The following is a 17,955-nucleotide window of genomic DNA, read 5'->3' as shown; positions in this document are numbered from 1 at the left end:
TCATAAAATTAAGAGCACTTCTAGATTTTGTTTGATCAATAGAATTTATTCTACCCATTCTGTATTGCTCTCATGATCTCAGTACCAGCCTGAAGGTACAACACCCAAACCTGTGGAATTAGAATAATAAGAAGTATGAGAACTGAACTGAATTAACTGAGTTAGCTGTGTAGCTCACTCTTAGAATTCCAATGATCTATTACTACCACTGGGTAAGCTTGAGTAAGCACAGTGCTAATTTGGCCTTTAGTACACTAAATTAATTGTTTTAGAATGCTCAACTTCAGAGACTTTTATCTGGCCTTTCCACTCTCACATATGCTGATCGTCCTAACTTCTGTCATCCTGTCTCCACTGGCAACACTCTTCAAAAAAGAGTTCTTTAGAAGAATCACTTTGGGTTCCTTAAAGAACCTTTCACTAGGCGGTTCTTTAACACTTTCACAAAGCACAGTCCCACCAGTGGTATTTGTTATTGCTGGCCCTTAGACAACATGGTTCCACAGGTGGGATTTGAGTATTACATTTGAATGTTTAGTTTCGAACGCCTACACAAAAATCAGCTTTAGTTCGACCCATTCATCAGATCTGTCTGCTGATTTCTCTTCACACAACACAGCATATCACCAAAAAACACAGCCAAAACATTGTTTTATTGGCAACATAGTCAGTTAAACCTGCCTAGTCTTTGCCGGCCATACACGGCAAGCACTGATGCTCCAAATGCATTTCAGAAACTGGAACTAAATACGTAGCATCAACAAAGCGCGATGATCTGTCATGGGCGCGTCTGGCATAAAACAACAACACGTCTGGTTTCCCGGATTTGCCCTGTCGATATTTTATGCTCAGTGGTATGAGTAAGCCAAAATTTAACTCAGTTAGCCTAATGCAAATGGCTACAAGAGCTGCCAACTCAAAAGTGTCACAATAAGTGAGCTATGTTAACGTTAACTCAGGTGTTTTTAACATAGGACATAGGACTTACTCATCTCACCACATAATGTCAGTATTGGTCAGCATATCCAGGGATTCCTGACAATGTAACAAAATAAGGCCACTGACCACTGTAGGCTTTTTGTAACTGTGTTAATTTTTTTTTAATGTTATCTTCATCAGTTCTACTCAATAATAAAACTGGAAATCATGAAGTGTTACCACTTTATTAAAACGTGAAAATTTTAATGAAAAATAATAAAGATTTCCCAGGATCCATGATCTGATTTTGTGTGCATTCAGTTTAGCCTGTTTTCCCCAAGGTTCTGCTGATGACATGGGGCCGATGCTGCTTAACAATCATATTCTAGACCTGCAGCTATATGCGTGTTAAAAGAAGTCACCCTGTACTGACCATTGGAGACTAAGCTGTTTTGAGTTTGTTTGATGTCACAAAAACTACAACAATTGCATATACTTGCCTAATTAGCCTTCAGCAATTCAGCTTCATCCATTTTAACTTGAAGTTAAAAGGAGTGTTTCAGGGCAGGCTACTTTTTTGAATGAGGCACAATATAAGGCAGCCAACAAGAACAGAAGTCAATTATATACTGTCATATGCAAAGGTTTGGGTGCCCGTAGGCAATGTACATGTTTTTGATTTTCTTATTTATAACATAACTACACATCCTCTACGGACGACACACTTCAATGCAAACTAGAAAAGTACATTTCCTGCAGAAAGTGCAGACTGAGTTCCCAGGTGGTTGCTAGGGTGTTGCCAAACAGTAATTATAGTGTTTTATGTGGTTGCAAAGGTGTTGATTGTAACTGGTTGCTATAATATCCCAGGTTGTTGCTAGGGTATTGCTATGTGGTTGCTATGGTTTCCCACATTTTTAATAGGGTGACACTAATGGAATTTGCATTGCTTTGCAATGTGCAATCACAAATCCCTGTTTATTTGCTGAATTTAACATATTGGAAAAAATAAAACATAAAATGGGTGTTTTATTTTTTCCATGATATTAAACAAATAATAATAAAAAATAATGATATTTAACAAAATAATCAAAAATGTTTAGGTGTGTTCCCTGTAGAGGAGGAGTTAAATTATTTCATATTCAAAATTATTTTACATGATTTCAAAATCAACAAAACGTAAATTTGATTAAGGTTGTTCAAACTTTTGCACATGCCGGTGTGTCATCTTTAAAGGCACATCAGCAAAAACAGACAGTTAAATTCTAAGATATAAATAGAGGTTGTAAAATGGTCATGTAAAAATGAATTAGGACTGATTTTGGAACACAAAACCAGACCAATGTCATAAGTGCACTTCAGTGGGAAAAATAAAATACGGAATAAAATGTGGAACTTTAAAGAACTTCCACAAACAAAAAAACTAAAGGTTTTTTCCTGCTCACTGAAGCAAAGAACTATTTAGGAAGCTTTATTTTTAAGAGTGTGGATTACCTTTTGTTTCTCACATGAGCATTTCAAAGCATTTACTGTATGCGTCTCTCCCTTCTTTGCTCTTCTCTCTCACTCATCTCCGCTCCCTCGCTCCATTCATTTAGCGTGCAGCGCGGCACAGCCGTTTCCATGCAAAAGAGCAGCAAACAGCCAGACACAGCCAGGAGGAAACACTCAATACAGCGCTTGAATTATTCAACAGCCTTATCTGCTGCCCCACAACACACATGCGGAGCAAGAGAGAGAGAGAGAGAGGAAGCTAAGGTGTTCCTAATCTCGCCCTCTCCTCCCTTTCTCCTTCACCCACTTGTTCAATTATTCATCCACAGCTGGTTTGGCAGAGCACAAGCATGTTTTTTGTAAACAATGATTAGGGATTGATCTTTAAAAGAGCCATGGAACAACACATGACAATGCACTAGCAAACTACCCTTAACATGTTACCACCACTTGGTATTTAAATATCAGCTTTAATGTTGTACTATTGATTGTGTATTAATGCACCACTCTGCTGTGCTGTGTCTCTACCTGAGGAAGAGTAAACTCTGCAGACATCCAGCTAGGACTCCAGCACCTCTCTGACTCCTCTATTTATCTACAAATCAGTCAAGCAGAGCGGGACGCACGGTCTGAATACAAAGTGCATAAGGTTACACTTACACAGTCCGTCAAATCTGATACTTCTCCCCACCATATCTGACACGCAGTCTTTGCAGACATGCAGCCATTTCTTTGAAATCGTTGGGCACTTCTCAGGAGGCCAGAATCTGTTCAGCCTGTAAAATCCTTTTTCATTCATCAAGGTACAAACAATGAAAAAGTTCCCTCAAAGACACAACAGTGGTTTTAATGTCCAACTGTGCACCTTAAATATGTTTTTCCAGGTGAAAAGTATGGATTTGTGTCATTTTATTACTTAATGTTTTAAAACAGAACAATAAAGTAAAAAGCCTGGAGATGAGACAGGGTTTGTGGAGTCAATACATGCATTAGAAAATGTAATTTTAATGGATTATGGTACAATTATGTTCCCAAAGGTGCTGAGATGTACCCTTGAGGGTACCACCCCATTGACAAGAGCAGTACTGCCCCAGTAACAGTTTCAAACCTTTTTTTAGAGTGTATGGTAAAAATCAGTAGTGGACAATATCTAAGTAAATGTAATTCATTACTGTACTTAAGTAGTTTTTTGTGCATCTGTGCTTTACTTTATTATGTGTGCATAAAAACCTAACATGTCGAAACAAACGAAGCGCAAAGCAAGAACACCAATCAGGATATCATAGTTCTTTTTTCTATTTAAACAAACACTATTTCATTTCATAGTAAATTGTTTTTGCTAGTTTATGTTTACAAACAGAGACTTACAAATGCAGTATAGTAAAGGAAATCTCATTTGTGAATCTGAGATTAAAGCAAGTTTTTATTCAACTTAAATTTCTAAGTTGCAAATAAATCTTAAACTGAAACTTCGCTTGTGTATAAAAGTGATTTCAGAGCCACTCAGTTCTACCTGATGGAAACGGTTTGCCTTCAGTGTTTTGTGCTTATGATAATGTTAATAGAAGTCAGCATCACTAATTAATGACGTTCTATTAACATTAACAAGAGAGACACTGGAGGATTTTCACCTGAAATGAGTTCATGAAGCGAGTCTTGTTATAAAATGATAAAAGGACATTAGAGCCATAATTTATCCTTTAGTACTTTTACTTTGAATACTTAAGTACATCTGAAGGCAAATGCTTTTGTACTTTTACTTAAGAGTGGAGGTCTAAAGGGAGGAACTTCTACTTTTACTGAAGTAATATTTTACCTTGGGTGTCTCTACTTTAACTCAAGATTTGTGTACTTTGTACACCACTGGTAAAAATATAATGTCATGATACTTCAAGAACTTTTCAGAACACATGTTAAGTGACAATATTTTATCTTTTATGACATGTGTTGGAACAGACAAAAAGGCCACAGTAGTGCTACATTAAAAAAAAAAAAAACTCTTGAAAACTATCAGTACAGTGAAGTGCATTTAATTTCACTTCCTGTGCTGCACTAAACCCAGTGAAATAGGACTAATGATGCTCTCATTGTAATAAAAACATGCAGTTGGTCTTGGAGTTCTTTGAATAAAGATGTTATTCTTGATGCACTCAGAAAAGAATATTTCATATCGTGAATGTTCTTTAAAGCCCTTTGAAATGACATGTCATGAAAGTATACTCTATAAATAAAATGTGGTATTAATATTGATGTTGTTGCTACTATTAAAGTGGGATTCCACTGATGTATCAAACTATCTGTATACTTCTGCTAAATTCAGTGGCTGAGATGTAAATAAAGTCATTGAGAGTGGTTACATGTGAAATGTGAAAATCTGAAGAAATTTACTGATCAAGAGATCAGAGACTGATTTAAAGATCGTACTGTCTACTGTACAAACATTATTTACTACCCAAAATGGCCCAGTGGACCTACTATTCTGAGTCTTCTGAGTTTTTATATGTAAAGTTGATAATGGTGAATCAGGCAAAACAAGTTTTCTTTGAAGATTTGGTGCTATTGCACAACACCGTCCATGTTTCTCTTTGCGCTGCATGTAAATATGTTCTAGGCCAAAATCTTATCTCAAACCTGTCGTGAAACAATGTCTCAGGCATCAGCAAAAAATTTGTAACCATGTCACGTAGCGCTGACCCGAATAACTTGAGTAATAGCTTGATATGTAGATATTTCATTCTGTTTTAGGACAACACATTTCATCAGCAAAGACCTTTAAATAGAACAGCTATTGTGAAATGTTAAAAAATAAATACATTAGCTGTTAGGTGAATGCATAATAAATTCATGTTTAGCATCTAAGCCAAGAACACATAAGAAATCACATGTGCTGGAGCAATTTAAAATACTGGAGAGTAAGAAAAATGCTCAGCGCAAAATTTACAGTAAAAGGTTGGAATATCATGGAAGCATTTGAAATACAGAGATGCTTCTCAGTACCACTGATCTCTGGTGAAGGCAACACTAAAGCCAGACACCTCAGAGCCTCAAACCAGTTTATGTTCTTCTGCCACAGTTCACATCAAACCACTCTGAGTAACTCTGTTTACAAATGAATGTGTTAAAATGATTTATGTTGAAATGTTGAAAAATCAGCGGAATCCCCCTTTAACTCCGATGAAATGCACATCCTAAGGCTTATTATTGAGTAATTACATGGAAAACAGTGCAGACAACCTGAGCTATTCTCAAATGTTAGAAGTGAGGAATGAAGGCCTGATCCTGCATTAAAGGGGAATGCATAATTTCTGCCTAATTGAACACTTGATATGTAAATAAAGTCAGTCAGAATTATGGTGCATTGCAGTGAAACTTACAGACTCAGGTCTCTTTACAGCAGTGGTGACAGGAACCAGGGATCACAGTCTATAGCCATTTCAGTTACTAGCCAAAATGAATAATGAACCTACACATGTGTAAGTTTGCCTTGGAGTGCCTTACTTGTACTTGTCTCTGCAATAAATGGCTTTCAAAAATTATACTTTTGGCCAAACATTTATCACAAAACTATTGTAATACAATGTCACAGGCAACAGGTAAAATATTCATAGCAAATGAGTGAAAGCTTTCTCTGAGTTAGCTTTTAGAGGCATTACACGCTTCAGACTGGTTCCTATCTCTACCACTGCAAACCATTTTGACATAGTAAGTTTCTCCAGAACAGAGCACTTCATGTCAAACCACTCTAAATGACTTTGTTTATTTTAATAATTGAATTATGCAGAAATTTAGAAAAATTGCTGGAATTTCCCTTTAAGGAATCATGTTAAAACTTAGCCTTATTTTCCATCTTTACTCAAGATTCCTTACATTTAAAGGAATGATGGCTTATCTAAACCCCCATATCCAATCAGGTGAAGATGAAAAACTGACTGGATTTCAGCATTTCATTTGAGCGTACTTTCCTAGTCCTGGTGCAAAGCTGAACATTTAAAACAAAGAGCAGCATCAAAGAGAACTATGCAGTACATCCTGCTGCAGTCTCTCCCTCATTAATGCTGCGTCTGTTGTTTGTTTAGTATCAGAATATCAATACACAGGTACCCCTAATCACGCCCACACTGCGCAGCTGCAGCTGAGCTGCTATATGCATAAAATGACACCTAATGGAAGCACTTTAGGCTTCTACTATACTTCTAAACTACCTTGTCATATTGAGAGTCTTTCTCTTTGAACATGCCACTCTAATAACTGGAGTGTATGCGTCTCTCTGCCACGCTGGGGTTTTTCGAGCTGTCCTCAGGCGACTGGAGCTTTTCCACTGTGCAGCCAGCAGCCACAGTCTGTAATGTGGCCTGATCATCCTGTGACAGTCACTTAGACCAGCAGGAGACAGTCCTACGGTAATAAATGCCACCACGTCCCCCCACCCACGCTCAAATCTCTCTGCCTGCCTGTCACAGACACTCAGCTGCACACACTAATGACTCAGGTCTGATGTGCAAAGGTAGATCAGCGTGAGAAATTTACACTACCGTTCAAAAGTTTGAAACACTTCACAAGTTTGGAAACTTTACAGAAAGCCATAGTCCAAGTCCTAGGCATAGTACACAGTCCTAAACCACATTGACAAGTCAGCACAACCTTATTAAAGACCTGTATGCGGTTTGAGTGGGCTGAGATAAGTTTTGGAGAAAACATTTGGGTGTCTAGTGTTTGTTAGCAACAGTAGCCCCCTAGCTCAAGTGTTAAACTAAAGAAGCCAAATTTGGAAAACAAACATGTCTCGGCTGATCAACAACAACAGTGGTAAGTGGAAAATTGTGCCCATTTTTAGCCAACCCTTCCTTTTTAAAACTTTAGAACTTCACATTAGTGAAGAAAGCTGTATGTTTTCTATATTAAAAGAGAAAACTGTATTACATTGAGAATTAAGTTAAGCAATATGTCCTAACGTTTGTTGACACCTGCATATTCCATGTTTCTTCTGAAATCAAGGGTATTAATAGAGATTTGCTGCAGTAACAGCTTCTACTCAACTGGCAAGGCTTTACACTAGACTCTTCACTACATTTTGCAACCTTGCGGTGAGGATCTGATTGCATTTAGCCACAAGAGCATTAGTGAAGTTAAGTACTGATGTTGCATGATTAGTTCTGGATCTCAAATCCCGTTCCAACTCATCTTAACTGTAATTACTAGTGCCCTGATCACTCTAGAGAACACAGTTTCACTGCTCCACAGCTCAATGTTGGGGGCTTTATACCCCTTTTGGCCCCCCAATGCTTGGCATTATACATAGTGACCCTAACCTCATGTGCAGCTGTCCCAGTACAGAGTGGTACAGAGTATTCGCAAAACTGGAAAAAAGCACCCCGAGGCCATGTTATTAATATTCCATCAGTGGCTGTGTTTTTTGAGTTCTATATTTGGACATATTCTATTTCAATTGAGCTATTAATTACATTATGAACAGATTATCAGTTTGCATGTAAATGTGCGTAGTGTCAGCAATGACTTATAGTCAAGATATCAGAAAAAAGTCCGTGTGATCAGAAATGTTGACCTCTAATAATTCGATATGCTAAAGATTTCCCCTTTGCACTCCTCTCATAATGTCAGGCAGCCAGAATGCTATAAAAGCTTACACCGTTTTGCTTTTACATTTACATTACATTTATGGCATTTGGCTGATGCTCTTATCCAGAGCGACTTACAATTTGATCATTTTACACAGGTAGGCCAAGGTGGTGTTAGGAGTCTTGCCCAAGGACCCTTATTGGTATAGTGTAGCTTTCATAGTTTCAGCTTTTCATTGCTGTTGTTACTACAGGCATGAACTATGCAGTAGACCGTGGCTGCATTTTAACTGTCAGGATGCTTTAATACCTAACAATGTACAAACAGTGGCTCTATAAGTGCCACTATTATTGTTGTGTTGTCAACAATATGTTGATGAAGTATGATGCAATCAAATACTAGCTATATTAGTTATCATCTAATAACTTGTTCCTAAAAAATGAAATACTGAAAAAAAAAACATCTGGCTATGTATTACTACTATGAATTACTACTGAATGCGGTAAGAATTATTAATATAACATGTAATTCCTAACTTTTAAATGGTAGTATACAGAGATGGCACTGAGCCAACACCATCAGCAGAAAATGCTAACTCAGATGCAGGAGGAAGAAAAATAATTAATCTGATCTAATCCTTTAACAAATCTATCCTGAAATCTATCCGGTTATTTCTTCTTGTGGTGAAGTAGTGTTTGAGTAGTTTGAGCCTATGTTTACCTCATTTTACTCAAAGAGCATAAAATAAAAAGCTCATTTCATGCACATGTCAGATTAGTACTGGACAATAAGGTCTCAGTATCAGGAAATATATCATGCCATCTCTATTAATGTACCTTCAGTCACTGAATGTTACTTGATAAAGAACAGTGAAAAAGCTCAGTAACCTCAGTTAGCCTACGTGGGATTAGTAAGTATGAAGTATAAAAGAGTACTGAGAACACGACAAAACAATGCCACATTCAGAACCAATACAAAACCGCAGACAGAAGACTCAAAGCGCAGTTAGCAGACAAGAATGATCAGAGAGATTCTTTAGAGTGCTAATAAGCACAACGGTATGATGATGCTCAAAAGCAAGGCCCATTTAGAATAGCAAAATATCACTTTACGCTTTTCCCAGGGTCGGATTTATTACAGCAAATTAGCATCAGCTGATCTTTGATCTTCTCTAAGTCTAGGCTTATCATGGTGGTGAAATTCAAAGAAGCGCAAGGCAACTTTTATCTTTTACAGCTTGTCTGAGACGTATGAGGACACACACATTGCCCTTGTCAGGGTGGAAGTTAATAACCTAGTTTTCAACAGTCTACAGAGGCTCAATGGGAGGCAGCACAATTACCAATATTCAGTACATGATGGAGGGTTTTTTTTTTTGAGGGCAAAGCAACAGCAAATCTCATAGCTTTTCCCTCAGGTGTCCAAACGGACTGTGAGCAGAGGCCAGAATCTAATGCCCTGGCAGTGTCAGAGCTGTCCGCCAAATGTCTGTGTGACCGTGCAGACGTGATGTCAAGCCTGCTCCGGCTCATCTCGAGCCAACAGGAGCTCAGTCGGCCACAGCAAAAACCATCTAACATGGCCGCTGGCCACAAGGCCAGAGATAATTGTCTTTTCAAGTCGTGATAAATAAGCTACAAAGAGGAAAAACAGCAAGAGGCGAAAGAGGACGAAGACAGGACAGCGGGGGTGGGGGGTGCAGCAGGGATCAAATTTTACCAGAGGGCATGAGGGAGATGTTTTAGAACATCTTGCTTTTGCTTTTTCATCTTCTCTCCTCTGCCACTCTTTCGTTCTTTAATTTCCCTCTGCCTCCCTTCATTACTCTTACGACATGCATACACACACACACACACACACACACACAATGAGCTGAATGTAGGTCAGCTCTGTAGAGGAATGTGAAAGTGAATGGTAAATCAAAACAATCTATTGGCTCGCAGATCCCTGCAGTGGAACAACGGAACCAACCAAATGATAGCGGGAGGGGGTTCTTCCTCTGGAACTTACACACCTTTCAGATTACTTATGTAGACTGCATATGTGCAACATAGATGGAATGACATGGAAGAACACATACTGATTCAGTAAGAAAACTATCACCATTATGCCACCCAGTCTTTTCAGAATGTCTCTTATTTGCTGTCTTTCGTGAAGCCCACTGTCAGTGATCAAATCAAGGCATCTGAGTAAAGCGGGAAGGTGTGGAGAAGGGCTTATGCTATGCTCTCCCAAACTACTATGCTTTATTTCTGAAGCTGCTTATACATTTTAGAGGTTGTGATTTGTCTGGCTTATTCAGGGCTGACTCAGCAGGAAAAAGTTCCTCAAAACATAAAAAAGAGAAAATGAAAAAGTTCAGTTTGAGATAAATATGCTACCAATCTGTGTAATATATATGTGGCGCTTCATAGAAACAAGACATTCTATGAGAGCCATTGTCTCATTCAGAGTCCCTGACTGACACCTTTTGTTGAGGCGCTCATTCACAAGCATTGCCCGAGACAAACAGTAGGTGCTGATATACATATAATAATATAATAACAATGAGCATCTGTGATTTATGTTTATAGGACTTTATAACAGTGTCTTTTGTACATACATTCATAAGTAGGCCTACATTCGTAGGAGTCCAAAGCACTTCACATAGCCATAGAGCTAGTAATGCATATGCTAGCAAACATTTACCGCCTGCTTGCTGTCGGAAAATGAAAAGATGCTGCAACATTTTATTTGATTTTTAAAAATGGAAGACATCTTTCTACTTTCCAAAATCAAAGGAATGTTCCATATAAAGGGTTGGAAACATATTTAGCTGATTACTTCATTCACTCCCTTTCACTGAGGATTCGTTTGTGGTCACCCTGTAGCTTTTTACAGCCCTTTTTTGATGAAATGGTAGAAACAGTGGCGAGGCTCCCTTTAAACTGGCTCTAACATTATTGCTTGTATACTCATAGTCAAATAATAAATATAAAATATTTATAAATGTAATATACATTCAATAAACGTCATGGGTCTTAAGGAAAACTACAATAACAGGTTGGTTAAACACAGTGGTGAATATGTGTGGTAATGTGAGCTCTGGCTGTGCCTGACTTTAAATGGAAATTCTCACCTTATAAGCAGTGTTCTAGCTTTGAGGTGAGGACAAAGTCATGAAGCACTACTAAATGCCATGTACACTGTTGTGTTTGTAGAGAGTTCTCCAGTGTAACATTGCCTAGCTTAGAAGCTAAAATGCTAATGCTAGCAGCTTATGTTTCGCTTATTTTTACATTCTTGGGGGAAAGTAGTAAAACTGCTTGACTACACGTTATCTTATTATGCTAATAATAGTTTTATCATCTGCTTATTCGGTGTTAACCAGAGAGTTACACTGTAAAAAATGTCTCCTCAACCTAAAAAATGACCTCACGTAGTAGGTAATTGAACTGGTTTTATTCAAAGAATCATTCATTCAAAATATTCATTTCTTCTTCTTCTTCTTCTTTCAGCTGCTCCCTTTAGGGTCGCCTCAGCAGATCATCTGCCTCCATCTTGCCCTATCCACTGCCTCCTCTACTTTCACACCAACCATCTCCATGTCCACCTTCTCTGAGGTCTACCTCTTCTCCTTCTGCCCGGCAGCTCCATCTCCAACATTCTTTGACCAATAATTATTCCTCCTCAACACATGTCCAAACCATCTCAACCTGGCCTCTCTGGCTTTATCTCCAAACTGCTCCACCTTCACTGTCCCTCTGATCTGCTCATTTCTAATCTTGTCCATCCTTGTCACTCCCAACGAAAATCTCAGCATCTTCATCTCCACCACCTCCAGCTCAGCCTGCTGTCTTTTAGACAGAGCCACAGTCTCCAAACCATACATCATAGCAGGACACACTACTGTCTTGTAAACCTTCCCTTGCACTCTTGCTGCTATCCTTCTGTCACACATCAGCCCTGACACCCGTCTCCACCCACTCCATCCTGCCTGCACCCTCTTCTTCACCTCTTTTCTGCACTGTCCATTGCTCTGGATGGTTGACCCAAGATATTTGAAGTCATCCACCTTTACGACCTCTACTCCTTCCATCCACCTGCCTCCCTCTCATTCACACACATGTATTCCGTCTTGTCTCTACTGACCTTCATTCCTCTCCTCTCCAGTGCAAACCTCCACCTCTCCAGATTCTCTTCCACCTGCTCTCTACTCTCACCACAGATTACAATGTCATCTGCAAACATCATGGTCCATGGAGCCTCCTGCCTGACCTCATCTGTCAACCTGTCCATCACCATTGCAAACAAGAAGGGGCTCAAAGCTGATCCCTGATGTAACCCTACCTTCACCTTGAAACCATTTGTCAATCCAACTGCACACCTCACAACTGTCTCACTATCTTCATACATGTTCTGCACCACCCTAACATACTTTTCAGCTACACCTGACTTCCTCATACAGTACCACAGTTCCTCTCTTGGCACCCTATCATATGCCTTCTCTAGATCCACAAAGACACAATAGCTCCTTCTGACCTTCTCTGTACTTCTCTACCAACACTCTCAACGTAAAAATTGCATCTGTGGTACTCTTTCCGGGCATGAAACCAAACTGCTGCCTTAGCCTTGCTTCAACAATTCTTCCCATACCTTCATGGTGTGGCTCATCAACTTTATACCTCTGTAGTTACTGCAGCTCTGCACATCACCCTTGTTCTTAAAAATGGGGACCACTACACTACTTCTCCACTCATCAGGCATCCTCTCACTCTCCAGGATTTTGTTAAACAACCTGGTTAAAAAGTCCACTGCCTTCTCTCCTAAACATCTCCATACCTCCACAGGTATGTCGTCTGGACCAACTGCCTTTCCATTCTTCATCCTTTTTAAAGCTGCCCTCACTTCCACCTTACCAATTTTCTGCATTTCCTGATCCACTATCTCTCCCCCCGTTGTCCTCCTCTCTCTCTCGTTTTCCTCATTCATTAGTTCTTCCAAGTACTCCTTCCATCTACTCAACACTCTGTTCACTCACTAGTACATTTCCCTCTCTATCCTTTATCAGCCTAACCTGCTGTACATCCTTTCCAGCTCTAACTCTCTGTTTAGCCAAACAATACAAGTCCTTTACTCCGTCTTTACTGTCCAGCCTCTCATACAGCTCATCATAGGCCTGAGCCTTTGCCTTCGCCACCATTCTTTTTGCTATGCGACTAGCCTCACAGTACTCCTGCCTACTTCCTTCATCTCTCTGGTTATCCCACTTTTTCTTTGCTGCCTTCTACTTGTGAATACTCTCCTGGACTTCCTCATTCCACCACCAACTTTCCTTGTCTTCTTTCCTCTGACCAGACGAAACACCCAACACATTCTTGCCAGTTTCTCTCACCACCTTAGCTGTAGTTTTCCAGTCTTCAGGAAGCTCCTCACTGCCCCCAAGGGCCTGTTGCAATTTTTCCCTGAACTGCCTGCAACCATCCTCCTCCTTCAGCTTCCACCATCTAATCTTTGGCTCTGTCTTCACTCTCTTCCTCTTCTTTGCTTCTAATCTCATTCTACAGACAACCACCCTATGCTGCCTTGCTACACTTTCCCCTGGCACCACTTTACAATCTCCAATCTCATTTAGGTGGCATCTCCTGCTAAGGATATAATCCACCTGTGTGCACTTCCCTCCACTCTTGTATGTCACCCTGTGTTATTCCCTGTTCTGAAAATACGTGTTCACCACAGCCATCTCTTTGCAAAATCTACAACCATCTGACCTTCCGCATTTCTGTCTTTCACACCATACATACCCAGCACCTCTTCATCCCCTCTGTTCCCTTCACCAACATGTCCATTGAAGTCTGCACCAATCACTAATCTCTCCTCTCTAGGGACACCATCTACCACACAGACATCCGTCTTACTCCAAAATTCCTCTTTCTCCTCTAACTGACAACCAACCTGTGGTGCATATGAACTGACCACATTCAAAATTACACCATCAACCTCCAACTTCAGGCTCATGATCCTGTCTGACACTCTCTTTACATCCAGAACACTTTTCACAAGCTGTTCCTTTAGGATTATCCCTACTCCATTTCTCTTCCTCTCTACACCATGATAGAACAGTTTGAATCCACCTCCAATGTTCCTGGCCTTGCTTCCTTTCCATCTGGTCTCCTGGACACACAGAATATCTACCTTCCTTCTCTCCATCATGTCTGCAAGCTCTCTGCCTTTACGTCATTGTCCCTATGTTCAGAGTCCCTACTCTAACCTCCACACTCCTGCCTTTTCCTTCTCTCTCGCTGCCTTCTAACCCGCCTTCCTCCTCTCCTTTTTGATGGTCTTCGACCTACAGTAGTCCAATTTCCACCGGCACCCTGCTGGTCAACAGCACCAGAGGCGGTCGTTGTTAACCCGGGCCTCGACCGATCCGGTATGGCAATCATATTTGTGATCCGCTTGATAGTTTTGGCACAAGTTTTACGCCGGATGCCTTTCCTGACGCAACCCTCACCATTTATCTGGGCTTGGGACCGGCACCAGAAGTACACAAAGTACACCCCTAATAGCTGGTTTCATTCAGAGTATTCATTTAAAACTAGTTAATTTTCTTGTTACCACATGAAGCAATTGTTTTTAGTTTGATCTGCTGAGCCATTTTTTTCAGTGTAACCTAGCAAACAAAAGCAGTCTTCATGGATTTATTCATATCATAGCAGATATAGTCTGTGAGAATTATTAAAATAGTCCATAGACTTTTTACTTAATTATTTTATTAGATTTGCAGTTATATGCAAAACTTTGAGCACCCTGGTGAAATTATTGGTCAAATTTTGTTGTGAAAAAAAATACACACCCTCACATTTTATATTTTATGTTTAATTTTTTCCAATCTGTTACGTCAGAAATTGTGGCACAAAAATTTACAGAAAAATGCCACATTTAAATTCAACCAGGGGTGGCACGGTGGCTTGGTGAGTAGCGCTGTCGCCTCACAGCAAGGAGGGCCTGGGTTCGATTCCTCTGTGTGGAGTTTGCATGTTCTCCCCGTGTCTGCGTGGGTTTCCTCCGGGTTCTCCGGTTTCCTCCCACAGTCCAATGACATGCAGTCAGGTCGATTGGACATGCTGAATTGCCCCTAGGTGTGAGTGTGTGAGTGGCTGTCTGTGTCTGTCTGTCTGCCCTGCGATGGACTGGCGACCTGTCCAGGGTGTATCCTGCCTTTCGCCTGAAGACTGCTGGGATAGGCTCCAGCACCCCCCCGCGACCCTGGCGGGGAAGCGGCTTAGAAAATGGATGGATGGATGGATAAATTCAACCATTAGTGTTAGCAGCAGTAGAAGTAGTAGTAGTAAAACATTTAAATGGGCATCCACCAATTGACTAAACATTGATTTGCCATGCTGTGCAAGCTTTTTATCCCGTGTGGACACTTGCATGACACAAATACGACGCAGCTGATGGTGGTTCAAGAGAACTAGGCTTGTCTAGTCTTGTTAACATAATATAAAATATCAAAAACTTGAAATATGTGCATCACTGCACACCTATAAACCATCAAACTGAAAAATAGCTGCATTTATGACCTGTGCACATTCACACACACACACACACGTTCTGCAATGGCAATAAATGGGGAATCATTAGAATCTTAAGAACCTTCTGTGACTGATGCTGGCAAAGTTTAATGCTGTAAAAACAATCTCTCTGAACATTATGAGCTATTATAGTTAATGTGTAAATGCCATAAAAAGGAAGCAGCTTACTCCCAGTAATCCCAGGTAACGTCTGTAAGCTATGTGGTTGTAAAAGAGTGTAAAGAATGAAATGACTATCTTTCATGGTCACTGGGATTTTAAACAGTAAAGAGTGGAACTTCATCCAAATTCTGAGTGTATTCCTCATTACTCCTCCTGCCTTCAGTTTCTCTCCCATATCCCCTCCTAAACAGGCAACTTGGAAAATCTGCACTGACGTTCACTTCCCCATGCCTGTGGATCCGCTCCCGAATCAGCATTCTTTTGCCATTCCCAGTTGTTCAATTGACTGCTTGTCACCTTGTATCACTACTAGAGAAGAAGAGGTAGAGGACGTCACAGGGCTGCTGTGGAGGGGCAAACATTCGTCCTAATGAGATATTAATGATTGAACCCGAGATCATTCCTGCCATCCGTGACTCTACATACAAATTCCCTTGGCCCAGAAATTCTATTGTTAATGAAATAGTGACCCATAGTGGCTTAGCACAAAACTCTGCCAAACACATGTGTTGGTCTGCTTTTTCAAAAGCTTTTAGAGAGCAACAAAGGCCTACTGTCTAGGACGTGATGAACATCAAAGCTATCTTTTAATGAATGTTTCATTTATTCTGTAATCATTATATTAAACAGTGACATGTTTCAGAAATGACTGCATAACAGTTGTTTAGATATTCTTCCCTCAGAAAAGAAAATTCACAAAAGATTCAATTATATCACAGCCCAGTAAATTACTTTTCTCATACTGGGGTTCAGCTGCGGAACCAACATATCAAAACAGTTAACTAGGCTGACCACTGTAGGCAAAATACCGTAAAAAGACACAGTGACCTTGATAATTATTTGGACATTTGTGCCGCAATTAAAATGCAGTAAGTTCGTTGTGTTATGAATAACAAAATGTCAAACCAGAGGGGCGTTTATTTTAAACAGATCATTCCAAGACCTTCTCAAATGCAGCTGCTCTGTTTCAGGTTGGTACCTTGCTGAAAGCTACACTTCTGTATTTTTAGCAGTTTCTTTGCAGACTTCTGCAAGTTTGTATTAAAAATGGCCTCATAGACTTTTTAGTTCATGATCCTATCAGTGAACAAAAGGACACTGCAAGAAAAACATACCATACACATTTGAAGCAACCTAAAAAATGTAATTCTAGTTTACCAAAGGTCAAAAGGTTAAAGTGCACAAACACTTTTTGGGGCCACTGTATGAAAAGATTTGCGCCGATCTGCTTTCAGCCTAGAATTCTTTGCAGGACGTTTCCCTTCACCTGAGTTCTTCACCAGGTTCTGCAACTGGTAGTGTCTCGATTTAAAAGTCAATGCTGTCGTTAAAATGTATAGTACAGACTTTTTCAAATTGTAGTTTGTGACTGTGCATTATTTAAGACATAATTCAAATTCAAATGCAAAATGTATATTTGCACTTGCATTTCTGTGTATAATGGCTGGGAAAAAGCTAATATGGAAAAGCAAAGTGCTTTTGATATTTCATTTTCATTATCTTAATGGTCTGACTCTGACATATAAACAGAATAACAGTCACCCATTCGCAATTGTATTTAATCATCGTCACACTCCTAAGGAAGCACATCAGTATTCAAATTAAAATGAAAATGTAATATGCAAAATCGTAATGTGATACAAGGTTTGAATTAAAATTGTATTCATGCCTTACCTGATTATGCAACAATGGTGTCAAAATGATGATTCAAATATAATTTGAATTATATGCATTTGCACTAATACTGTTTCTGAAATTGCATTATCAAAGAGAACACGGCTAGAAAGATGTCAAAATTCAAACGTAACTGGGAAACTGGGCCTCTCCTCTTTACAATTACATATTCTCACCTACTGCTCTTATTCTGTGTCAAAATGTCAACCTGTCAATCATCCTCTCAGGGTGGGATGTAATATGTTAAAGCAGTGAAAGCAGTAAAATGTACAGTGCACGGTTTCTCTGACAGTCCTGTGAGCTTCCAGTCCTGAGATCACTAATGTTTGTTCTTGTGCCAGAAGATCTCTCAAAAATCACTTCCACACAAAACAGCTCATTAACAATGGAGAGGAATTTGTGCCAAATTGAACCACCAAATCACCACAGCGGAAAAACATGAAATGCAGTGCATGCATCACATTACTTTTACTTTTAGTGCCAGAATACATACCAAAATGAAAAACAAACCCTCTGCTACATTGTTTTCATGTCACTTGATCTCTTACTGAAA

Source organism: Pygocentrus nattereri, chromosome 7, assembly GCF_015220715.1.
Source record: "Pygocentrus nattereri isolate fPygNat1 chromosome 7, fPygNat1.pri, whole genome shotgun sequence".
Taxonomy (NCBI): domain Eukaryota; kingdom Metazoa; phylum Chordata; class Actinopteri; order Characiformes; family Serrasalmidae; genus Pygocentrus; species Pygocentrus nattereri.
The sequence above is the reverse complement of the archived record's forward strand: the minus strand, read 5'-3'. Positions refer to the sequence as shown.